Here is a 27,581-nt window from a genome sequence, read left to right as displayed (position 1 = left end):
AACCCAAGCACGAATCACGACACCCCGCCCCCCCCCCCCTTTTACAGCTGCTCCCTCTTGCTTTTTTAAAAGTTCGTATTTTCCTTTGTAAGTAGGCTGTTTAGGTTTTCTTATTGGTAACGCCACGCAGCGCTCTGTATGAAAATCACTGGCTGTGCTGTGTGCAGTCTGTGGCTAGTTTGCATTGTTGTCTGCCATTGTAGTGTTGGGCAGTTGGCTGTTAACAGCGCGTAGCGTTGCGCAGTTGGAGGTGAGCCGCCAGCAGAGGTGGATGTGGGAAGAGAGATGGCAGAATATTGAGAGCGGACGATCTGGACGTGTTTCCATCAGAAAGAATAAATTTGAAATACTGTATATCATGAACTGATTATATATAATGACATTTGAATATTATTAAGGTAAATACATTGTTTGTTCTCTCAAAATCTTTCATTTGCTAACTATGCCTACCAGTAGTTAGTGCCTTCAGTAGTTAGAATCTTTTATTTAGTTGGCAGTATTGGCGCTCGCTGTATTGCAGTAGTTCGAGTAACGAAGATTTTTGTGAGGTAAGTGATTTCATGAAAGGTATAGGTTGTTATCAGTCAGGGCCATTCTTTTGTAGAGATTATTAAAAGTCAGATTGCGTTGCGCTAAAAATATTGTGTGTCACTTTAGTGAATGTCTGAGTACGTTCAGTTTTGCTCAGCTGTTTGAAAATCAAATAATGTAAGAGGTTTGTCAGCACAGTCATTCATAAATTTTTTTAAGGGGACGTTTCACCTTCATACCTCCGATATCGTCAAAGTACCGGTACCTACACGAAAGAGTAGTGCTCAAGTCATCCTGCGACGCTAATCATACGAGTACCCCAAAAGTATCGATACCCTCTCACAGCGATGCTTTTTAATATTTTAATACATACGCGTGATCCCAGTCATAAAAGAATTGGCAGTGCATACTATTCTGGGACTTGAAGGTATCCAGGAGAGGGACGAAACAGTCTGTATGGTAAACGTGAATTTTCGGATCTACGGAGCCGTTTCGCCAACAGGTGCATTATGGAAGGTAGGTGGACATCGTACATACTGAATGAGATTTTCATTCTGCAGCGAAGTGTGCGCTGAAATGAAACTTCCTGGCAGATCAAAACTGTGTGCCGGACCGAGACTCGAACTCGGGACCTTTGCCTTCTACATCTACATCTACATTGATACTCCGCAAGCCACCCAACGGTGTGCCACTGTCATTACCTCCCTTTCCTGTTCCAGTCGCGTATGGTTCGCGGGAAGAACGACTGTCTGAAAGCCTCCGTGCGCGCTCTAATCTCTCTAATTTTACATTCGTGATCTCCTCGGGAGGTATAAGTAGGGGGAAGCAATATATTCGATACCTCATCCAGAAACGCACCCTCTCGAAACCTGGCGAGCAAGCTACACCGCGATGCAGAGCGCCTCTCTTGCAGAGTCTGCCACTTGAGTTTATTAAACATCTCCGTAACGCTATCACGGTTACCAAATAACCCTGTGACAAAACGCGCCGCTCTTCTTTGGATCTTCTCTATCTCCTCCGTCAGACCGATCTGGTACGGATCCCACACTGATGAGCAATACTCAAGTATAGGTCGAACGAGTGTTTTGTAAGCCACCTCCTTTGTTGATGGACTACATTTTCTAAGCACTCTCCCCATGAATCTCAACCTGGTACCCGCCTTACCAACAATTAATTTTATATGATCATTCCACTTCAAATCGTTCCGCACGCATACTCCCAGATATTTTACAGAAGTAACTGCTACCAGTGTTTGTTCCGCTATCATATAATCATACAATAAAGGATCCTTCTTTCTATGTATTCGCAATACATTACATTTGTCTATGTTAAGGGTCAGTTGCCACTCCCTGCACCAAGTGCCTATCCGCTGCAGATCTTCCTGCATTTCGCTACAATTTTCTAATGCTGCAACTTCTCTGTATATTACAGCATCATCCGCGAAAAGCCGCATGGAACTTCCGACACAATCTACTAAGTCATTTATATATATTGTGAAAAGCAATGGTCCCATAACACTCCCCTGTGGCACGCCAGAGGTTACTTTAACGTCTGTAGACGTCTCTCCATTGATGACAACATGCTGTGTTCTGTTTGCTAAAAACTCTTCAATCCAGCCACACAACTGGTCTGATATTCCGTAGGCTCTTACTTTGTTTATCAGGCGACAGTGCGGAACTCTATCGAACGCCTTCCGGAAGTCAAGAAAAATAGCATCTACCTGGGAGCCTGTATCTAATATTTTCTGGGTCTCATGAACAAATAAGGCGAGTTGGGTCTCACACGATCGCTGTTTCCGGAATCCATGTTGATTCCTACAAAGTAGATTCTGGGTTTCCAGAAATGACATGATACGCGAGCAAAAAACATGTTCTAAAATTCTACAAGAGATCGACGTAAGAGATATAGGTCTATAGTTTTGCGCATCTGCTCGACGACCCTTCTTGAAGACTGGGACTATCTGTGCTCTTTTCCAATCATTTGGAACCCTCCGTTCCTCTAGAGACTTGCGGTACACGGCTGTTAGAAGGGGGGCAAGTTCTTTCGCGTACTCTGTGTAGAATCGAATTGGTATCCCGTCAGGTCCAGCCTTTCGCGGGCAAGTGCTCTACCATCTGAGCTACCCAAGCACGACTCACGCCCCGCCCTCACAGTTTATCCTTTCTTTCAGGAGTGCTAGTTCTGCAAGGTTCACAGGAGAGCTTCTGTAAAGTTTGGAAGGTAGGAGACGAGATACTGGCAGAAGTGAAGCTGTGAGGACGGGGCGTGAGTCGTGCTTGGGTAGCTCAGATGGTAGAGCACTTGCCCCCGAAAGGCAAAGGTCCTGAGTTCGAGTCTCGGTCCGGCACACAGTTTCGATCTGCCAGGAAGTTTCATCGTACATACTGCCAAAGAGCGTGTCTACATTTAATAATAAGTAATGGCAGATGTGTGTCCAATGAATGTGATGAATGTATTACAATTGTTTGATCAAGTACAACGAAAATCACAGAAGCTAGAACTTCATATTAATGAACAGAAGAAGCAACTGTGAACCCTCCTGTATCAATAGTAGCCAGTATTCGAAGAGAAACTAGGAATATCAAGGGATATACTTTTAATTTAGATATTTTACCACACAAAACGTATTCCCATACCTTCTACCCAATACCTTGGAAACAGAGACAGGGAGGAGAGAAAGTCAGTAGATTCGAAGAAGGACCGAGTGGGTGCATAAAATTCCGAGAATCTAGTGGGAAGAGAGAGAGGGAACCACCTTAATCAATATTACGGAAAGGGCAATGATGAGGGAAGTTGATTATGAAAAGAAAAGATTGAGAATTCAACGGTTCCAAACAGAAGAAAACGTCTTACTGAAAACGCATCCGTGCTCAACGTTGCTTGAAAAAACGGTAGTTACTGTATCATGTTTTACTTAATTGCTTATTCTGTGTAGTCTTACATAAGGCATTAAATAGTTTTGTTTCTGTATTAATGATAATCCTTAAACAAAAAAGTCACCTTCTGGAAAGTTACTTTAAAAGACCAATTGCTGTAAATGTTTAGGAGACAACCTATTTCTGTTCTGAATCGTACTTCCACCAACTTTTGAAAATAAACGTTCGCTAGGCACAGATCTTGCAACGACATTAAGATATTGTTGAAGTTTCATTGTATTTGTCGAAAGACGATACTTCCCAGCACTAAGCGTTTTAATTTTATTTTCCACGTATCGTTTCTCTTATAACTGCGAAACTCAAAACGATATTTACTCGTAACTAAACAATGAATGAAATTAAATTATTGGCAAACGTTAAAATGACGACTCATAACCTAAAGAGGATGCTTGCGCAGATACAATAACTTCGTATCAGAGAAAATCAAAAGAGAACTGTTGTTACGTTCACACACACCTGTCACTTGTTTTATCATGCCCAGAGACATAACGTTCTGTTGTTTTCTCTCGAAAACAGTGTCGTGAGTACTGACGTTTTTAAACAAATTGGACGTATTGCCACAAACTTCACAGTTATAAAACATCGTTTGCAGTCTGCCGTATGTCATCCATTATATTAAAATATGCCCATACTTTGGATTTTGGCGGCACCGTGGCACAATAAAAGCTAACTAACTTTTGACAGGAAGCACGCACTATGCGATTGCAAACCACAGCAAATAATATGGCTGACGAACTGATGAACAGAGCCAGCGGACGAAGGGATACACGGGGAACGTGAGACAGTACCATAGGCACAAGCAAACAGTCACTCACTACTCGGACATGCGCGTAAAACATACTCGATACAAGTACTTTTCTTTCCATACAGAGTAAGTATCGAAAGAATGATTCGATTCTAAAAGCACTCGGTCTGAAATTAAATTATCGAATACTAACTTGTATCAGAATATCTCTACGTACGTAGCAGGACAGGCATTCTTGGTACGGTGGCCGGCTGGTGTGACCGAGCGGTTCTAGGCGCTTCAGTCTGGAACCGCGCAACCGCTACGGCATCCTGCCGCGGGCATGGACGTGTGTGATGTCCTTAACTGAGTTAGGTTTAAGTAGTTCTAAGTTCTAGGGGACTGATGACCTTAGATGTTAAGTCCCATAGTGCTCAGAGCCATTTGAAGCATGTGAAATTACGGTATAATGGCCTAGCCGTAGTTTCGCGATGTTTTCCAGGATGGACCTTTTATACTACAGTGAGGCGTGCCGTTTCAAAACTTCCTGGAACTGCGAGGGCCTGCATAACTCAGATGGTAACAGTATTGACCGTGAAAGACAAGATTGGTTCAAATGGCTCTGAGCACTATGGGACTTAACGTCTGAGGTCATCAGTCGCCTAGAACTTAGAACTAATTAAACCTAACTAACCTAAGGACATCACACACATCCATGCCCGAGGCAGGATTTGAAGCTGCGACCGCAGCAGCAGCGCGGTTCCGGATTGAAGCGTCTCGAACCGCTCGGCTACAGCGGCCGGCTGTGACTCTTGATGCACCGCAGTTGCGATTTTTGTATGGCGTCGTTTCGCTGTGCACGGGATGTACTTTAATTTTGGCGGTACACTAACTATTTACAAACTTAGCCGTTTCGGAGATGCTTCCACCCTCGCTCCGTAAGCCAGTGATTATATTCTTTTGAAAGTAAGACAAATCGCTCTGTTTTAGCATTACGACATCTACTGCGCTGTTTTCCGTTAGGAAGTGTACACAATCTCCTAAGCAGAAATCCAATCGGCACTTAGTCTATAGTCTTAGTCTATAGTTAAGTATCAATAATTCTTTAATACTCTAAGACAACCCAGAAATGAAACGAAGTGGGTGAGCCATAGCGTCACCTCCTCCCGGGCCCAGGAACTACCATTTCTACGTCTCCCACGGAAATTAATTAGTGAACAAGAACTTCACATCGTTCGAAGAAAGAAAATAACAACCTCTTTATGGATTTTACAGCACCCTGGTATGTTTCTAGATGTTTTAATAGAGAAGTGTCGCTGTGTAGGAAACGATGCATAAGTGAAGCATAATAAGAATCCGAATTAATAAGCCCCGTTCAAACTCCACAGTAAAATAACTAGCAAACGTAGAAAATGTGGAATTGATCGCGCAGCATTAAAACGCACGTAAAAATTGAAGACAATGGAAATCAGCAACAGAAGCCCTTTTTAAATGACAAAATTTCTAGAAGAAGCAACTGTCAATAGAAGATAGCATCAAACACGATGACAACGGTAGTGATGATGGAGGGAAGGATTTCGGGATGGGTCCTCCATGTGAATGTTGAAACATAGGCAATTAGCGTCTCGTTCTTCTTTAACTTATTTAACCACATACTAAAACTGCCGATATCCTCCGTTACGGTACAGAAGTCTAGAATAAACGTCTTTTATTTCCGTCAGTAATCACGAAGCTTTTGTGCCTACTGTACTGCAGTTTCTTATGAACAGCAGCCGGCACTGTGGCCTGGTTTACTTCACATTTTAAACACGTGCTAAGCTGCTTTTGTGCATATTTTGTGACGATGCCACTACGGTCTTATTATATTATAACATGTTATAAAACACATCTGAATATGGTCACTGCTGACCGAAACCCCCAGTAGAATTGGTAGAACGCCATGCACACGTTCCAGACTTTCATTCATTCGTTACTAATTCGTGTCCGCTTTTCTTGTCGAGGTAGAATGAAAATTCTACAGCAGAAACTGTGCAGATTAGCCGGCATTAGTCTCTCGGCTACACCTCTTTTCTCACCACGATCTCTGCACGACGTGGCACAACTTGAACAGATAAAGATTTACTGCCTGGGTGCGAGCCAATACAATTTCCATGGCATAATTAATACATTTCTTGCTCGCAAGCCCAGAATGAATTTAACCGAATTAGTTTACTTCGCCTCGGTATTAATAATCATTCAGCGCAACTGGCGACGTAATTGGAAACCATAACCGTCACCTCGTATATCACGGGAGTGTTTTGCGTACAGCCTGCGTTCCGTTCGGCAGTTCCGCCGCGCGCGCTTCGTCAAGTTAACGGTTGGGCGTGTTTACGACTCACTTAACACCGACGACGGGTTTCTGCGTAGGCCGAATTACCCCGTGAAGTCAAACAGCGAAATTAATTGGACCTTGTTTGCTAGAGGACACTTTCAGGGAAGTCTGAGCACGCTTTTGCATGCCGCGAAAAGTATTATCTCTGTTTCGTTAGTCGTCGGACTGTTGCTGACGATACGATTAGCCGAATCAGGAAATATTTCTTGAAAGCAGTCATCTTGTTTGAAGTCGGTCTGCCAAATTTAGATAGGCTTCCCATTCGGTGATAATGCCAAATCTGAACCGATGGTTTAAATTAATATGATGCAATACCTTTATAGATACATTGTTTTCTTCCGCGTTGTATTACTTTCCGTCTCAGTGACAAGTAATCTTGGTACACACATAAAAGAATATGGTCATAAATCTGAAAACGTACACAGGAAATATTTATTCATTTATTAAACCTGGTCTGATGAGGGCCATAAGGCCCTCTCTTATACTGGACCAGGATTTCACAGGCATAGTACCTTTTTTACATCATAGTCTCCTAAGAAATAACAATTTTAATATGACAATTAGTATTAAAATGTTTTGAGTGGCTGAAGTGGCAATGTCATTAAATAATACTGACTGTGAACTATAGAAGTTAATATTGGGTAGTACTTGTACTACCACTACTGCTGCTGCCACTGCCACTAATAGCGATAATAGTAATAATAATAGTGACAGCAAAAACGCTAATGATAGTGACAGTACAAAAGGCATTTAGAAGGGTGCAAGACAGAAATTTTCTGATACAGCGAGTTTTGGGGAAAGGAAATTTAAATGGACTGAATCAGCTAAGAGTACTGGGAAAAGAGGAAGATGTCGTTAGAAAGAAGGATGTACAAGAGTAACAAGTGGGTACAGGGATAACGTAGTCCACATTGTTGCTTTCGTAGATATTTTATCTTCTGAAGCCGGAGATGCTATTCAGTTCTCTAATATAAACCGGGACGTTATCCCAGGGACGAGTTGCTGCCACTAAGAACGAAAAAGTAGCTGAATGATGGAGTGGGACAGAAATGATTGTGCTCTGACGGAAATGGGTTTTTCTGACATGTTGTTCAGATAAGAGCGTTAAGTTTGAGGAAATATATGAGGGACAGCGATTATTGGTATGATCGTAGAGAAGACAGAGATTATGGAAATCTCTGCGCTTGTTTGCACGCAGCCAGGAAATGTGATCAATATCGAACATCATAGATATAGCGAACATAAATACTGCAGTGTCAAAGGTCATGAAATGGACCTAAATTAAATGATATTTATGTACACAAAATGTGGATTGGATAAGACTTACTTAAGGAAAAAGAAGAAAGTAGCTCCATAACTTTTTTTAATTTATTAGTGGCTTTAGGGCCTCAGACCATAAAAAAAACTCCATAACTTCACTAAAAGCTGTTCAGATTTGGTAGAGCAATAATAATAAACTGAAATTCATCTTTTACAGATATGAAATGATTATTTAGCTCTTCTAATTTCGTAATGTGGGAACGTATGCAAAATTATAGTATTGTTCACACCATCAAATGCTTTCTTTACATCAAAGGAGATACCTACAGTTATTCGGCCCTTTCCTGGACTTATTTTGAATAGAAGCAAACCCATTTCATATATCCTGATTTAAGACGTTTAAATCCCTGCAGCCTGATGTATGGGTGTTTCATAAAGAGCCTACACCCGCTACTTTTCCAGTGAGCTAATGTTTCTCAGTTACTGCTAATCTCGACGTTGAGAAGTCCTAATTCTGTTGCCTTGCCCCCTGATTTTACGGCGAAGTTTGAAGGCGAATAACGAACATCTTAAGGAGAAAATACGTGAAATCTGTAATCGGCATGTGTTGAACATGTGTTGTCCTGTCCGCTTGCTGATAAACAACGGCCCGCATCTCGTGGTCATGCGGTAGCGTTCTCGCTTCCCACGCCCGGGTTCCCGGGTTCGATTCCCGGCGGGGTCAGGGTTTTCTCTGCCTCGTGATGGCTAGGTGTTGTGTGATGTCCATAGGTTAGTTAGGTTTAAGTAGTTCTAAGTTCTAGGGGACTGATGACCATAGATGTTAAGTCCCATAGTGCTCAGAGCCATTTGAACCATTTGATAAACAACGAGAGTTTGAGTTGGGTGTTGCGTGTTAAGTATTAAAGTCTCCGGAAAAACCACAACCACATAAAAGATCGCCCCCTTATTGCACTGTATTACCTCTTCTGCTGCGGATATTTCCGCAGAAAATAACAATTCTACTAAGTTCTTAATAAAATGAAACACCTGCACTCGGCCTTTTTATGATATTTCATTGTTTGGCAACCAGTATCGGTGTCTGAGTACACTATCTCCAGACTTTAGCTGATGCTGAGGGGGTGAGCTCCGATCGTACACACGATCCTATCAGTGGCCACCATCTATGAACTGGCCTCCGTAGAACACCGTAACAGCGATGTCCGTCACAGCGATGTTGTGTCTTGCAAACATCAGTTGATGGCTGGACACACAACGTCGCTATTGCAGTACGAGGAGCGGCTAGAAAAAAACCGGACTGATGCTGGAAAAAACATTTATTTACAATTATTTACAATTTCATGTTATCTCCTTCAATGTACTCTCCTCCTCGGTCTCTACACCGCTCCATACGAATTTTCCACTGTTCATAGCAATGCTGCAGATCATTTTCGGTAAGTCCATACATTACTTCCGTCGCTTTTTCTTTTACTGCTTCAACAGTCTCAAATCTAGTTCCTTTCAAAGCTGACTTGACTTTAGGGGAAAGAAAAAAGTCACAGGGCGCCAAATCAGGTGAGTAGGGTGGATGATCTAAGATGGGAATGTTGTGTTTTGCCAAAAACGTCTTCACTGACAACACACTGTGAGCCGGGGCATTGTCTTGGTGAAGGATCCATGACTTTTTTCTCCACAAATCGTTCCGTTTTCTCCGTACTCGCTCACGTAGGGTAGCCAGGACGCTAATGTAGTAATGCTGATTCACTGTTTGTCCCTCTGGTACCCAATCAATGTGCACAATCCCTTTGATGTCAAAAAAAAACAATCATCATTGCCTTGAATTTCGATTTTGACATTCGTGCTTTTTTTTGTCGTGGAGAACCAGGAGTTTTCCAATGCATCGATTGGCGTTTAGTTTCGGGATCGTAAGTAAAAAACCACGATTCATCGCAAGTAATAACATTTTGTAAGAAGGTGGGATCACTTTCAATGTTTTCCAGGATGTGAGAACAAATCATTCTTCGGCGTTCCTTCTGTTCAATTGTGAGACACTTTGGAACCATTTTCATGAAGAATCTGCCTAACACTTTCCTTGTCAACTCCTGTTAACTCAGACACTGCTCTGATTGTTAAACGGCGATCTTGTCGAACAAGTTTACCGATTTTTTCAATGTTTGCATCAGTTTTTGCTGACAATGGTCTGCCAGTGCGAGTGTCATCACTGGTGTCTTCGCGGCCATCTTTAAATCGTTTAAACCACTCAAACACTTGTATTCGCGATAAACAATCATCGCCGTACACTTGTTGTAACATTACAAACGTTTCACTTGCAGATTTTCCTAGTTTGAAACAAAATTTGATGTTAACACGCTGTTCTTTCTGTACGCTCAACATTTTCCGACGCACAGACAAAACGTCAACTACTTAAAACAGACGCCACGCGCAGACTGAGTGTAGGAGGCAGATGAAACTCGAGCAGTAGGAGGAGCGAGAGTCACGTGACAGGCCACGCGACTTTCAGCCTTATTGCATTCGTTTTATTGTTTCACCAGTACTAGTCCGGTTTTTTTCTAGCCACACCTCGTATTCTACGGAAGCCAGTTCATAGATGTTGGCTACTGACGGAATCGTGTATGCGATAGGCGTTCACGACCTGAAGATAGTGTATTGAGTCACCGAAACTGATTGCCATGTAATAAAACAACATCAAAACGACGGTTGCAGGTGTTTCGTTTTATTAAGTAGGTAAACAGCTGAAGTCCCACGGATCATCGATCTCATGGATGGACATATAAAAACTTCTACAGTGGTCCCTTACAATTGAGATGAACTTACGAAGACAAAACTAAGTCTGCTCTTAAGAAAGTTTAGGAGCGTAGAATCTCTTGATCCAAAATGTGCGTTTGTTTATTTAAAGCCTCGTTTCTCCAAGCTTCTTACGCAGGCACTGGGAAGTAGTGCACATGCTTTGCTTCTGGCAAAGTGGATGCTTAATAATGCTTTCTGCTATGCAAAGTCTTCAGAAGCTTGCAACGCTAGCGCTCGGGATTAGGTTAATGGGTAAGCGGATTAGCACTTCTCGTTTAAATATTCGGTGCAAACAAGGACGCACCGCAGATTAGCAACAGCAGTGGTGGGCGACCTTCAGCGAATAGTTGAGGACCCGTCAACATATAACTTCACAGATTCTTTTTATTCTACTGTGAAAGCATTTTACTCTGAAAGTTTGCCTGACCTTGAACAAATTTATGATGGACTGATGGCTTCTTCCGGCATTGCATTAACAGCTAATCTGAATTTTCTGTGCAGTGTGACACGCAAAAAATGGTCTTGCACAGCCATTCAAAATTAGTTCGGTATGAACGACATAAACGTTAAACTGCTACAATATGGAGGCAGCTACTACAAATGAGATTACATTTATTTAAAATGTACTGGAGAAATGGAGCTAGACCAGATCCGTGGTCACAAGCGAGACCGTAGTAACTCAGAGAACTGTAAAGGAATCAGCTTATTGGAGACTGAATAAAAAGTGTATGCAAGAATAGTGAACGAGAGGTAAAGGTCATAGCTGAGCTAAGTAGCTTATGTCACCGAATCTGTGTGATTCGGCTGGTTTTACGTCTATTACACGGTATTTCACGTCTCTTTGTAATTTACTGGTGCATGGAACGTACGATTATAAAAACTTTTTCAATAATTAAGCAAAACATAATTACAAACGAATGTTACCCTTACAACGCATGTGACTGCTTTCTCACCGCCTGGAGCGCTAGGATCGCTTATGCTGTCAAACGGTAACAGCTTTCGGACAAGACAATGTCGAGACTGTATTTATTAGACTGTGGTACGGCCACAAATTCTTGCTAGTGTTGTGTGGACTATCTGCTGAGTATTAAGTTATCTGACTATTGACTAAAACGATTCATAACGACTTTTTTGTGTTAGCAGAAGAGCCAACACCGTGTTACGAGTGGAGGCCGAAATGCACGCGTTTTAGCTCACGCAAGCTGGCATGAGGAGAGAAGAACTATGCTGACGTGAGGTCTGGAAGATGACAAGGAATGAGAATTCAGAAAGCGGACGTAATTAGTTTGATACTTAACTTTAATCCATTAATGATGAACGTCGCTCTTGACGGTACATTATTCACAATATTATCTGTTCAGAATACATTCTTGAAGATAGTAATTATAGTAACTGAATATGGCGCCTTGCTAGGTCGTAGCAAATGACGTAGCTGAAGGCTACGCTAAACTGTCGTCTCTGCAAATGAGAGCGTATGTAGACAGTGAACCATCGATAGCAAAGTCGGCTGTACAACTGGGACGAGTGCTAGGGAGTCTCTCTAGACTAGACCCGCCGTGTGGCGGCGCTCGGTCTGCAACCACTGATAGTGGGGGCACGCGGGTCCGACCTATACTAACGGACCGCGGCCGATTTAAAGGCTACCACCTAGCAAGTGTGGTGACTGGCGGTGACACCACACTATCAATTAAATATTATTGTGTAACATTAATACTGTGTGTTCAATTTCTAATATGGCTACGCTCCACCAAGAACCGACGAGAAATTTGGTTCAAATGGTTCAAATGGCTCTGAGCACTATGGGACTTAACTTCTGAGGTCATCAGTCCCTTAGAACTTTTTGTTGTTGTGGTCATCAGTCCTGAGACTGGTTTGATGCAGCTCTCCATGCTACCCTATCCTGTGCAAGCTTCTTCATCTCCCAGTACCTACTGCAACCTACATCCTTCTGAATCTGCTTAGTGTATTCATCCCTTGGTCTCCCTCTACGATTTTTACTCACCACGTTGCCCTCCAATGCTAAATTTGTGATCCCTTGATGCCTCAGAACATGTCCTACAGACCGATCCCTTCTTCTAGTCAAGTTGTGCCACGAACTTCTCTTCTCCCCAATCCTATTCAATACTTCCTCATTAGTTATGTGATCTATCCACCTAAGCTTCAACATTCTTCTGTAGCACCACATTTCGAAAGCTTCTATTCTCTTCTTGTCCAAACTATTTATCGTCCATGTTTCAATTCCATACATGGCTACACTCCATACAAATACTTTCAGAAACGACTTCCTGACACTTAAATCAATACTCGATGTTAACAAATTTCTGTTCTTCAGAAACGCTTTCCTTGCCATTGCCAGTCTACGTTTTATACCCTCTCTACTTCGACCATCATGAGTTATTTTGCTCCCCAAATAGCAAAACTCCTTTACTACTTTAAGCGTCTCATTTCCTAATCTAATTCCCTCAGCATCACCCGACTTAATTCGACTACAGTCCATTATCCTCGTTTTGCTTTTGTTGATGTTCATCTTATATCCTCCTTTCAAGACACTGTCCATTCCGTTCAACTGCTCTTCCAAGTCCTTTGCTGTTTCTGACAGAATTACAATGCCATCGGCGAACCTCAACGTTTTTATTTCTTCTCCCTGGATTTTAATACCTACTCCAAATTTTTGTATTGTTTCCTTTACTGCTTGCTCAGTATACAGATTGAATAACATGGGGGAGAGACTACAACCCTGTCTCACTCCCTTCCCAACCACTGCTTCCCTTTCATGCCCCTCGACTCGTATAACTGCCATCTGGTTTCTGTTAGAACTACTTAAAGCTAACTAACCTAAGGACATCACACACAACCATACCCGAGGCGGGTCTCGAACCTGCGACCGTAGCGGTTCCAGACTGTAGCGCCTAGAACCGCTCGGCCACTCTGGCCGGCTGCGAAATTAAGAAATTTGTGGTAAGTTCCTGTGGGACCAAACTGCTAACGTCATCGGTCCCTAGGTTTACACACTATTTCATCTAACTTAAACAAACTTGCGCTAAGGACAACACACACCCCCATGCTCGAGGGAGGACTTGAACCCCCGACGGGAAGAGCCGCACGAACCGTAGCAAGTCGCCGAAGACTGCACGGCTACCCCGCGCTGCAAGAACCGGCGAGATATTACATAAATATTACATATGTATGAACTTACGAATGGCTAAAAATGCAGTTTCCGCGTGTAGTTAATTTGCAGGCGTAACGTGAGCGGCGATTACGAGCACGTAGGAGAGCCGCGCCCGGCAGCTGCGGCAGAGGGCGCGCACCTGTGTGGCGCACATGCTGTCCCTCGACGCCGCGGGTAATGGGTCGCGCCGCAGCTCGTACGTGCCTGTTCTACTGCTGAGGGACGCAACATGCAGAGCCACCTCTCTACGAGACCAGCACAGTATAGCCACGTCCTGCACGAGCTTCCCAGAAAGTTGTCATGTTCGCTATCATTACTTGCGTATACTGACGCAAAAAAAAAAAAACACCGGAGCGCCTAACAGTAGTTACTGTAGAGTAATGAAATTTCGGGAATGTTTGTCTAGGTATCATATTTAAATAATTAACACTGGATTATCAAAGGGTAATGTACACTATGTGATCAAAAGTATCCGGAGACCCCCAAAAACGTACGTTTTTCATATTAGGTGCATTGTGCTGCCACCTACTTCCAGGTACTCCATATCAGCGACATCAGTAGTCATTAGACATAGTGAGAGATCAGAATGGGGCGCTCCGCGGAAGTCCACGGACTTCGAACGTGGTCACGTGATTGGGTGTCACTAGTGTCATACGTCTGTATGCGAGATTTCCACACTCCTAAACACAACCTATGTCGAATGTTTCCGATGTGATGGTGAAGTGGAAATGTGAAGGGACACGTGCAGCACAAAAAAGCGTACAGACCGACCTCGTCTGACTGAGACCGTTGACAGTTGAAGAGGGTCGTCATGTGTAACAGGCATCCAGACCATCACTCAGGAATTCCAAACTGCATCAGGATCCACGGCAAGCATTATGGCATTTAAGCGGGATGTGAGAAAGCGGATTTCATGGTCGAGCGGATGCTCATAAGTCAAACTTCATGCCGGTAAATGTCAAACGACGCTTCACTTAGTGTAGGGAGTGTAAACATTGGACGAGTGATCAGTGGAAAAACGTTGTGTGGAGTGACGAATCACGGTACACAATGTGGCGATACGATGGCAGGGTGTGGGTATGGCGAATGGCCGGAGAACGTCATCTGCCAGCGTGTTAGTGCCAACAGTAAAATTCGGAGGCGGTGGTGTTATGGTGTGGTCGTATCTTTCATGGAGGGGCTTGCACCCCTTGTTGTTTTGCGTGGCACTATGACAGCACAAGCCTACATTGATGTCTTAAGCACCTTCTTGCTTCCCACTGTTGAAAAGCAGTTCGGGGATGGCGACTGCATCTTTCAACACTATCGAGCAACAACTCATAATAAACGGCCTGTGGCGGAGTGCTTACAGGACAATAACATCCCTATAATGGACAGGCCGGCACAGAGTCTTGACCCGAATCCTACAGAACACCTTTGGGATGTTTTGGAAAGCCGACTTCGTGCCAGGCCTTACCGACCGACATCGATACCTCTCCTCACTGCAGCACTCTGTGAAGAATGGGCTGCCGTTCCCCAAGAAACATTCCAGCACCTGATTGAACGTATGCGTGCAAGCTGTAATCTAGCCTAAGGGTGAGCCAACGTCATTGAATTCCAGCATTACCGATGGAGAGCGATACGAACTAGTAAATCATTTTCAGCCAGGTGTCGGCATACTTTTGATCACAAAGTGTAAGCACAAGATTTATTTATTTAATCGTGTCTGAGCTACATCTACATATACTAGGTTACAAATGCAACTAAATAATAGTTATACATTCATATATACATTCATGATCTTCACATATCGGAAGTCGTCATTATTGTCTACATCAAGGCTCATATCCCTCTCCAGTGTTCGGCACACTTCACTGCATCGTCGTTGGCCAACCACATATCTTGGAAAGTGTTTGGGGTCAGTAAGGATAGACAGGTCAACAGGTGTGTCATAATTTGTTTTCCTCCACATTGGCAGGGCTCTTCTTCGGCGAAAGGTAAGCCATTGCAAATGATGTGAAATGCTGGTACATTAATGACTGGTGTAACAGCCAGAATGTTGAATGCAAGCCTCCAAATTTGTATTGTTGAGGTGCCACATATCAGTGGGATGGAGTTCCATGCCTGTTGCTCTTCGTCGGTCAATACAGGGACGGTTAATGCTGGCTGTGGATGACGCTGAAGTTGTTGTCCGATAATGTTCCGTATGTGCCCGATGGAAGACAGATCTAGCGATCGAGCAGGCCAAGGCAACATGTCGACACTCTGTCAGAGCACGCTGAGTTACAACACCGGTATTTGTGGGCGAGCGTTATCCGGTTGGAAAACACGCCCTCGGATGCTGCTCATGAATGGCAGCACAGCAGATCGAATCAATGAGGATGGGATAACCACGAGAATGTTCCTGATATCTTAAGGACTCGCCCCCCCCCCCCCCCCCCCAGAGCACAACTGTGTCGCAGTGTGGTTGCAGGCCTTCAACTGGTCTCCTTCTACCCAGCACACAAGTCATCACTGACGCCGAGGCAGAGCCATCTTTCTCCGGAAAACACGAAAGATTTTCACCCTGTCCTACAAAGAGCTCTCGTAAACGGTGATGGTTTGGGATCAGTGGAACGCAAGCTACAGGGCGTCTGGCTCGGAGTTGTCCTTGACGTAAATGATAACAATTAGTTGTCTCAGTGTGGCACCAAATGCTGCTCAGATTGTTGCTGCAGACCCAGTATGGTACGCCAGAGCCGTACACCGATCACGATGGCCTTCCCTCTCGGCGGTGCCACATGGCCGTCTTCTTCCGACCGTACATTCTCTTGATCACCGCTGCCAGTAACCACGTATAGTGGCTACATTCCTGCCAGATCTTTCTGCAATATCGCCAAAGGAACATCCAGCTTTTCGCAGCCCGGTTAAACTACGACGTTCAATCTCAGAGAGGTGTTGATAATGCCTTAAAGGCATTTTGTTTACCATCAACTCATCAAGTTCAATCCCAAAGATAAGTAAAGCTCACGACCGCTACAGCGCGTATTTAAAGAAGACCTGATTTTCATCCTCACAGCGGCGCTACCAGCTCCATTCTCAAACGACTGGTGGGAAACTTTAAATGTAGGAATAAGCCTACGTGTATTTCACAGACAGAAATTTAATATCTTCAATGTGCTTGTTCAATAGTTTTCTACTGCCTCTCTTGTGAAAGAAGCACCTCGTACTTCGGGAATTCAAAGGGAAACGATCGGCGTAACCTAGAAATCAGGTGGAGTGGGTGCTTTTTGCAAGTGACGCCTATTGTCACTGATCTGTGCGCAAGAACTGGCGAACAGCCTGGGCCAGGGTGCTTTCGAGTCTTCAAGCCGGCTTGACGAATCGGGAGAACACTAGCACGACGTCGGGTAGCCTGGAAAAGACATCTGAATTTTGACGTCACTGAAAAATCCTAAGGAAGAGAGGACTTCAATATGGGAAAGATCAGAACATGGTTCAAGAATTGTTTCTTCAAGCAAAACATGTACAGTAAGAGAAGTTGCAGCATTAGAAAATTGCAGCGAAATGCAGGAAGATCTGCAGCGGATAGTCACTTGGTGCAGGGAGTGGCAACTTAACATAGACAAATGTAATGTATTGCGAATACATAGAGAGAAGGATCCTTTATTGTATGATTATATGATAGCGGAACGAACACTGGTAGCAGTTACTTCTGTAAAATATCTGAGAGTATGCGTATGGAACGATTTGAAGTGGAATGATCATATAAAATTAATTGTTGGTAAGGCGGGTGCCAGGTTGAGATTCATTGGGAGAGCCCTTAGAAAATGTAGTCCATCAACAAAGGAGGTGGCTTACAAAACACTCGTTCACCCTATACTTGAGTATTGCTCATCAGTGTGGGATCCGTACCACGTCGGGTTGACAGAGAAGATAGAGAAGATCCAAAGAAGAGGGGCGCGTTTCGTCACAGGGTTATTTGGTAACCGTGATAGCGTTACGGAGATGTTTAGCAAACTCAAGTGGCAGGCTCTGCAAGAGAGGCGCTCTGCATCGCGGTGTAGCTTGCTATCGAGGTTTCGATAGGGTGCGTTTCTGGATGAGGTATCGAGTATATTGCTTCCCCCTACTTATACCTCCAGAGGAGATCACGAATGTAAAATTAGAGAGATTCGAGCGCGCACGGAGGCTTTCCGGCAGTCGTTCTCCCGCGAACCATACGCGACTGGAACAGGGATGGGAGGCAATGACAGTGGCACGTAAAGTGCCCTCCGCCACACACCGTTGGGTGGCTTGCGGAGTATAAATGTAGATGTAGATGTAGATGAAGCCTAGATTGTTATAAATATTTCAATGCAGTCATTTGGGTGGTTATGTAAAGGTAACTTCGGGGGTTCCCCAAGGGAGATTTATAGGACCATTACTTTTGAGAATATATATAAGTAACCTACTAGATAAAGTCGGAATTTCCATGAGGCTTTTCACGGATGATGATGTTGTATACAGAGAATTCTCGACGCTATAAAATTGTTGCAAAGTGCAGCAAAACCTGCAGAGGGTCACGCTTGGTGCAGGGAGTGCCAGTTGACCTTCAACACAATAAAATGTAACGTATTTCCAATACATAGAGACCATTTATTTCACGATTACTGCAGACAATTACAGGAAGCAGTTACTTACATAAAATATCTGCGAATATGCGTTAGGAGCACATAAAATTAATTGCAAGATAGACAGAGATTTCTTGGATGAATCCTCAGGGAATGTAGTCGATCAACAAATGAAGTAGCTTACAGAACACGTGTTAGAACAGTACTTGAATATTGCTCGTCAGTCTGGGATCTGCAACAGAAAAATTGATAGAGGTCGTAGAGGAGATCCAAAGAAGAGCAACACGTTTCGTTAGAGCTCCATATAGTAAGCACGAAAGCGTTCTGGAAATTCTGAGTCAACTCCAGTGACAGGTGCAAGAGAAGCGTTATGTATTTCGATGTGGTTTACTGTTAAAATACCGAAAGGATACGTTCCTAGAAGAGCCAACCAGTACATTGCTTCCCACTGTGTATATCTCGCGAAAATACCACGAAGATAAAATCAGAAACATTCGATTCCACACAGAAGTGGGAAGTGACAGTTGTACACAAAGTACGCTCCGCCACACACCATACGGTCGTTTGAAGAGTAAATATTTAGATATAGATGTGAGAGGAAAGGTATCGGGAGATGTTAGAGAGACTAAGACCGCACACCAGCTCCAGGGTATCAGCAGTATTCCTATCCCTTCCCTTATGATCTTCGCCTACACATTGATCCAGCGGCTAACGCTGCTGCGCAATGGCTGGCACTCTTGTATGGGATTCAGTAAGTTTGTAAAACTTTGGGCTATGATTTCAGGAAAAGGCATTTATTTTTATCTTTATTCCGTAATGAGAGCTGGGTGAACTGATGTAGAACCCCGGTCTTTTCAGCCACATATCGTAGTTGGCTGGGACTGTGTTTTCTGTCCGCTCCCAATACTAACTCGTAATCAGTAAATAAAACCAAAGTCTCCTACTGCTAGGCACTGAACAGAATTTGATAGTGGGAACAAGAAAGTCAGTATTTAAAGCACTTATCCGAATAGCAGTACAGCATGACTGGTAGTAACTCATGCGATGTGCTACCCAAGACTGAATTAGTGGCTCTCTGTGTGACCTCGTTCCTGCGATAGAGGATAGGCCCCTCGGCCCCATGTGACGTGATGCCTGCCCCCCCCCCCCCCCCGCCCCCCCGCCCTGGAGGCGATCGCCAAGCCGATCGCGAGATGCAGCACGAATGAGTTGCGATCGGAATCCACCGTTGACGGGATACTAAAGTGGGGCGCAGGGGTCCAAGTCGGGAATATTTGTACGGGAGACCAATCGGCAGCGAAATGGAAACCGGAGCGAAAATCAAAAATGTTTTATGTGCAACAGTTACCACGTCTCTACGTAGTCGCCACTCCGACATTTCTCGTAGTGTGGTACGAACTTTCGAATAGTCTACCCTCGTCATAGAAGACAGTCACCTGAACGTTTCGCCAGTTATCTACGCTGGGCTCCAGTTTTTTTTTTTTTTTCGTTGTTGATCGTTGTGTTTTCTCGTTGCGGACGTCACATGACATCCGTTAAAGTTCGTTTGTTGATCCTTCCACTCAGTTTTTTTTTTTTTATTACAGAGGCCAACCAGCTCTCTGACAGAACACGCTGAGCTACAGTGTCGGCATAAATATCAACGGGGACAGTTGAAAATGTGTGCCCCGACCGGGACTCGAACCCAAGATCTCCTGCTTACATGGCAGACGCTCTATCCGACTGAGTCACCGAGAACACATCTCGGTGTCAGTGCCAAAATGTTGTCTTCATAGCCAGCGCTTCATGTGAGCAGGCTTGAAAATCAGAGGGAACCAAGTCCGGGCTGTATAGTGGGTGATCGAGCACTCCTCAATCAAAACGCTGCAGGAACGTCCTCATTGTCCCTACAGTGTACGGCCGAGAATTGTCAAGAAGAAGGAAATGCATTATAATTAAATTGGGTTGCATGAAATCAGGCGAAATCTCTCAGCTGACACCAATACTTCGCGCGAAACTGTTTTCTATACTTCTTTATCTGCTCACTGTGCCACCTGACGCGATCGACGGGCATACTAGAGGCACTGCTCGATGCATGTGTGTAAAGGGTCATCGGATCTTCACTGTGGTTTCCATTTCGCTACCGATCAGTCCTTGCTTTCCGAATAACCTTCCTACATTGTTGACCGCTGTTCCAGACAAAAAAGATTGTTTCTTAAATTTTATTGTCACTTGGAAGTATCCAACCTTTGTAAATGTTTCCATAATAACTAATTACGCCACAGATCCTTGAATATATATAAAATATTCACATTACCGTTTTAGTCAAATAGCTGCCATGTTCAGATGTGATATTACGACTACTAAAAAATTTAGTAAGTCTTTCTTACCATTTGACGATCCGATGTATGTTAACTGAATTTTTCTTAGTTGAGTTCATGATGCTGGAACTGCGTCACTGTTTTTTTCATATATCTATACGAAACTCTTTAGTGGTTTTATCACATCTGAAGATGACAGCTATTTGCCGAAACTGATAATGTGAATATATTATAGGTATATTTAAGCGATTGTGACAAAATAAATTATTAAAATTATTATACAAGCGTAAAAATGTGTGTTCGTGTCTGTGTGTGTGTGTGTGTGTGTGTGTGTGTGTGTGTGTGTGTGTGTGTGTGTCTGTCCGTCTGTGTGAGAAGGAGAGGAAGAGGGTGGTGGAGGGGAAGGTGGAGGGGGGCGGAGAGGGGGAGAGGAAGAAAGAAAGAGAGAGAGAGAGAGAGAGAGAGAGAGAGAGAGAGAGAGAGAGACGCTTCGTACAAGAGCAGTATTTGTTACATGTAAGCATGTACAACAACCCTGAAAAAGAAAAAAGTTGGGTATTCTTTGGCTTGGTGCTTCGCTTGTGATTCGCTTCCGGACCAGTGTTTCCTGTCACAAATTGGCACAGTAGCTCTTCTCTATCACCGAGCGGTCTCAGGCGCTGCAGTCACGGACTGTGCGGCTGGTCCCGGCGGAGGTTCGAGTCCTCCCTCGGGCACGGGTGTGTGTGTTTGTCCTTAGGATAATTTAGGTTAAACAGTGTGTAAGCTTAGGGACTTATGACCTTAGCAGTTAAGTCCCATAAGATTTCAGACATATTTGAACATTTTTTTCTTCTCTATCATCACTGAAAGGTTGTACCATTATCACGAAAACACGACATATTTACGCTTGCTACCTTCGGCGGCCAGAGACGGAGAGAAAAAATCACGGAGGGAACGTACAGAAACTGAGAGTAGCGAAATGGGTGCGGAAAATAGAGAAGTTTTCCAATTCAACCACAAAATGCAAAATAGAAAAAATGCTTGAAATTAGCGAATCGTTTTAAGGAGAAGAAAGCTCCGCCGATCTGGTCACAGACGGGGTCAATCGGGATCGACCGGCCGCCGTGTCATCCTCTGCCAAAGGCGTCTTTTGGATGTGGTGCAGAGGGCGTAGGGTCAACACAGCGCTTTCCCAGCTGTTGTCGGCTTTACAGACCTTGGAGCCGCTTCTTGTAATTCATTAAGCTCCTGAATTCCTGTTAAGGGGACGAAGTTAACAATTTTTTGGCTCTCCCACCAAGGACAAATTCCTGGCAGTACTAGGAATCCAGGATCTCCGCATGGTAGCCACCACACTGACCGCTCAACTAGACGGACAGATCAGGGAGAACCGAATCGGCTATTCGGTTCTCAGGTGACGAATACGTACGATACACAACAGCGCTACTGCTGTGTGTTAGCGACATGGATGCCACCTGTGTCAGATGTGCTGGCCGCAGAGGAATCTCGCGTTCGTTGCGCTAATGATATATCAGGGCTACTTAACGACACTTATGCTCGGCTGAGAGTGTTTTGTTGTAGGCGCGAGATATGGGCGGCGCCTGTGGCGGCTGCTGCGATCAGATAAGAGTCGCGCCGTCACAGTGGCGGCAGTATAGCCGCCGGCTGGTGGTTGTCGGCAGCACGCTATCCGCACACACCTGCCGCATTCTCCAGGCCGCTGCCGCTATGCGCGCCTGGGGACGCGGTACGCCAGCCTCGGCGAGAGATTCGCCGATATCAGGCACCGCCGCCATTCCTACTCTCGAGTTTGTTTTTAATTTGAAGGCCGAGTGACATTTTCTGGTAACTTGATACTTTACCGGAACCTTGCAATAGTAAACACCGTCTACAGTCTGCAGAATGCAGTTTTATTGTAAGCGATGCACGTGTGGAAGTACAGTTTTATTAACGTCGTCGAAAGACTTTTACCGCAGTACTACCCGACCACGATGTTATTGCACTTGGCTTCCCATGGCCGTTACTAGAAACATGTAGTGACGTTAAAATACACAAGTACAGTGGTGCTAAGGAAAGCGCATAGCATTGTGAATGACTTGTGAACGATACGCCCATCGGAACGCCCTCGTTGCCAGCTGCAATAATACTGTAGCCAAGTAATAACTCACCTGCCTTATTGCTTGTGGTACTAGTACTTGATGGCCTGCCGTATTCCGTGTATGAGATAAGTAAATCGTCTGGATGTAGCCCGATCACACGAGGGAACCACCGTATAACTTGGTCTCACGACCATGGGAAGTGAGTTCGCCGCACACGCGCCCATTTCAGACGATCTCGATTCGATTTTGACGTTACTTTGATAACTGGGCGATGGTCAAACGAGTAATAATTTTCCTGAATTCGTGATGCACAATACAACTGTGCAGCAAACATATATTTTACAGCTGGCTTCAGAATTTCAAACTGATCATCATAAGATATACAGGATGAGTCACTAACTATTGCCGCCTAGAATAACTCCGAAAGTATGATAGCAACTGAAAAGTCTGTGGGACAAATGTTGCATGCCATAATATGACGTTGGCCAACTTAGTTTTTTTTTTGTTTTTTGTTTTTTTTTAATGGGATGCTATAGTTTGGTACTTATTTTCTGATAGCGGCTATCAAGATGAATCCAATGATGTGAAACAGTAAGGCCTTTGAAGGTCAACGAAGGTCAAAAAGGCATGGACGTCCATTTACAGGAGGTGTTAGAAGTTATGACCATTGGCATCAATGCAGTGCTGCAATCCTCTTATCAAGGATTGAGTGGTGATATGCAAATGATTAGCTTTTAAGAGCACTCGCACAAGGTTGGTGCCGGTGGCGACACCTACAACGTGCTGACATGAGGAACGTTTCCAACTGATTCCTCATACACAAACAGCAGTTGACCGGCGTTGCCTGGTGAAACGTTGTTGTAATGCCCGTGTAAGGAGGAGAAATGCGTACCATCACGTTTCCGACTTTGATAAAGGTCGGATTGTAGCCTATCGCGAGTGTGGTTTATCGTATCGCGACATTGCTGCTCGCGTTGGTCGAGATCCAATGACTGTTAGCAGAATATGGAATCGGTGGGTTCAGGAGGGTAATACGGAACGCCGTGCTGGATCCCAACGGCCTCGTATCACTAGCAGTCTAGATGACAGGCATCTTAACCGCATGGCTGTAACGGATCGTGCAGCCACGTCTCGAACCCTGAGTCAACAGACGGGACGTTTGCAACACAACAACCATTTGCACGAACAGTTCGACGGCGTTTACAGCAGCGTGTACTATCAGCTCGGAGACCATGGCTGCGGTTACCCTTGACGCTGCATCACAGACAGGAGCACCTGCGATGGTGTACTCAACAACGAACCTAGGTGCACGAATGGAAAAACGTCATTTTTTCGTATGAATCCAGGTTCTGTTTACAGCATCATGATGGTCGCATCCGTGTTTGGTGACATCGCGGGGAACGCATATTGGAAGCGTGTATTCGCCATCGCCATACTGGCGTATCATCCAGCTTGATGGTATGGAGTGCCATTGGTTACACGTCTCGGTCACCTTTCGTTCGCATTGATGGCACTTTGAACAGTGGACGTTACATTTCAGATGTGTTACGACCCGTGGCTCTATCCTTCATTCGATCCCTGCGAAACCCTACATTTCAGCAGGATAATGCACGACCGCATGTTGCAGGTTCTGTACGGGCCTTTCTGGATACAGAAAATGTTCGACTGCTGCCCTGGCCAGCAGATCCTCCAGATCTCTCACCAATTGAAAACGTCTGGTCAATGGTGGCCGAGCAACTGTGTCGTCACAATACGCCAGTCACTACTCTTGATGAACTGTGGTATCGTGCTGAAGCTGCATGGGCAGCTGTACCTGTACACGCCATGCAAGCTGTGTTTGACTCAATGCCCAGCAGGCGTATCAAGGCCGTTAACGGCCAGAGGTGGTTGTTCTCGGTACTGATTTCTCAGGATCTATGCACCCAAATTGCGTGAAAATGTAATCACATGTCAGTTCTGGTATAATATATTTATCGAATGACTACTCGTTTATCATCTGCATTCCTTCTTGATGTAGCAATTTTAATGGCCAGCAGTGTATATTTAATATTACGCTTAAAATACCAGACGATAAATAAATAAGCAGACCTAATCAGAATTTAAAGACCTTAACAACTTGTGTGTGATAAAATGAAATAGACTCCTTTCAGCGATATGGACGTGAGGTACTTCTTAGTCACAAGTTGGGGGGGGGAGACAGGAACAGGCTACTAACAAGTGTCCATATAATTGAGTTTCTGCCGACTTGTGGTCCGGCCTGCTCAGCTGTCAGACGGTAACAGGCCCGTTGAGCGGGGTGTTTTGGCGGCCTCGCATTACGCTAATGGCGGAAGGGCGTACCGTGCTATGCACAATGCGGCCGTCACTCGGCGCGTGCAAACACCCCCCCGCTGCTACCGCCGCCGCTCCTTCCTGGAAACCGCTCCGCCGCCTGCACTACAGGCACTGTCGGCTGCCGCCGAGCGCGGAAGCTTCGCAACCGTCAGGGTCGGATTTACTAACACAGCAGGTGGGCCCGCATAGAGTCGCCGAGTGTCTGGGAATGGCGCTTATATTTTCGGTAAAAAAGGAAAGAATTGGATGTAATTTGGAAAAATGTGAAGCTAGCGCAGTGTCTGCTTCACGTCGACTTCCCTTGTAATATACACTCCTGGAAATGGAAAAAAGAACACATTGACACCGGTGTGTCAGACCCACCATACTTGCTCCGGACACTGCGAGAGGGCTGTACAAGCAATGATCACACGCACGGCACAGCGGACACACCAGGAACCGCGGTGTTGGCCGTCGAATGGCGCTAGCTGCGCAGCATTTGTGCACCGCCGCCGTCAGTGTCAGCCAGTTTGCCGTGGCATACGGAGCTCCATCGCAGTCTTTAACACTGGTAGCATGTCGCGACAGCGTGGACGTGAACCGTATGTGCAGTTGACGGACTTTGAGCGAGGGCGTATAGTGGGCATGCGGGAGGCCGGGTGGACGTACCGCCGAATTGCTCAACACGTGGGGCGTGAGGTCTCCACAGTACATCGATGTTGTCGCCAGTGGTCGGCAGAAGGTGCACGTGCCCGTCGACCTGGGACCGGACCGCAGCGACGCACGGATGAACGCCAAGACCGTAGGATCCTACGCAGTGCCGTAGGGGACCGCACCGCCACTTCCCAGCAAATTAGGGACACTGTTGTTCCTGGGGTATCGGCAAGGACCATTCGCAACCGTCTCCATGAAGCTGGGCTACGGTCCCGCACACCGTTAGGCCGTCTTCCGCTCACGCCCCAACATCGTGCAGCCCGCCTCCAGTGGTGTCGCGACAGGCGTGAATGGAGGGACGAATGGAGACGTGTCGTCTTCAGCGATGAGAGTCGCTTCTGCCTTGGTGCCAATGATGGTCGTATGCGTGTTTGGCGCCGTGCAGGTGAGCGCCACAATCAGGACTGCATACGACCGAGGCACACAGGGCCAACACCCGGCATCATGGTGTGGGGAGCGATCTCCTACACTGGCCGTACACCACTGGTGATCGTCGAGGGGACACTGAATAGTGCACGGTACATCCAAACCGTCATCGAACCCATCGTTCTACCATTCCTAGACCGGCAAGGGAACTTGCTGTTCCAACAGGACAATGCACGTCCGCATGTATCCCGTGCCACCCAACGTGCTCTAGAAGGTGTAAGTCAACTACCCTGGCCAGCAAGATCTCCGGATCTGTCCCCCATTGAGCATGTTTGGGACTGGATGAAGCGTCGTCTCACGCGGTCTGCACGTCCAGCACGAACGCTGGTCCAACTGAGGCGCCAGGTGGAAATGGCATGGCAAGCCGTTCCACAGGACTACATCCAGCATCTCTACGATCGTCTCCATGGGAGAATAGCAGCCTGCATTGCTGCGAAAGGTGGATATACACTGTACTAGTGCCGACATTGTGCATGCTCTGTTGCCTGTGTCTATGTGCCTGTGGTTCTGTCAGTGTGATCATGTGATGTATCTGACCCCAGGAATGTGTCAATAAAGTTTCCCCTTCCTGGGACAATGAATTCACGGTGTTCTTATTTCAATTTCCAGGAGTGTAGTTGTGAATGCTACTTGTCGCAAGTGCTGTATGGATCTGTTTCGCACCGACGACTGCATATTGGGATTGCTTCGGTTGTACGTTGTCGTCAATGCACGTCGTAACGAGGCCCACAAGGAAGACAGACCGCGACGCGTACGTCACAGCTTGTGACACTACAGGTGTTAATGAATGCCAGTACCTGCTGCGGCGGGAAGCGAGTAACTATTCCAGACGAGTTTAATAATTCTTAACTGCGCGTTTAAATGGAGCAAGCTCTTGATAGCAAACGACAAAGATAAGACCTTTAAGGAGTAGCTTTTCATTGACATGTTGGGAGCCGGCCGGAGTGGCATGTTGTTTTGCCTTGGTGTCTGCACACGAACCCGACACATACTGTATGGTATGTAATGTGTGTCCAGCATATGTAAATGGTGTGCTATTGTTTCCTGTGTGTGTATGATGCAACAAGCATCTGTGAGCAATATGTATACCGACATGACCTTTTGGACAAGGTGATTTCAAAAATGGTTCAAATGGGTCTGAGCACTATGGGACTTAACTTCTGAGGTCATCACTCCCCTAGAACTTAGAACTACTTAAACCTCAACTAACCTAAGGACATCACACACATCCATGCCCGCGGCAGGATTCGAACCTGCGACCGTAGCGGTCGCGCGGTTCCAGACTGTAGCGCCTAGAACCGCTCGGGCCAACCCAGCCGGCCAAGGTGATTTATGTTTTTAAATATTTTAGCGATGACAAACGTTTATAATTTGCTGAGTTTTATCCACTTGACATAT

Source organism: Schistocerca americana, chromosome 4 (genome assembly GCF_021461395.2).
Source record: "Schistocerca americana isolate TAMUIC-IGC-003095 chromosome 4, iqSchAmer2.1, whole genome shotgun sequence".
NCBI classification, from domain to species: Eukaryota; Metazoa; Arthropoda; class Insecta; order Orthoptera; family Acrididae; genus Schistocerca; species Schistocerca americana.
Note: the sequence above shows the minus strand (reverse complement) of the source record.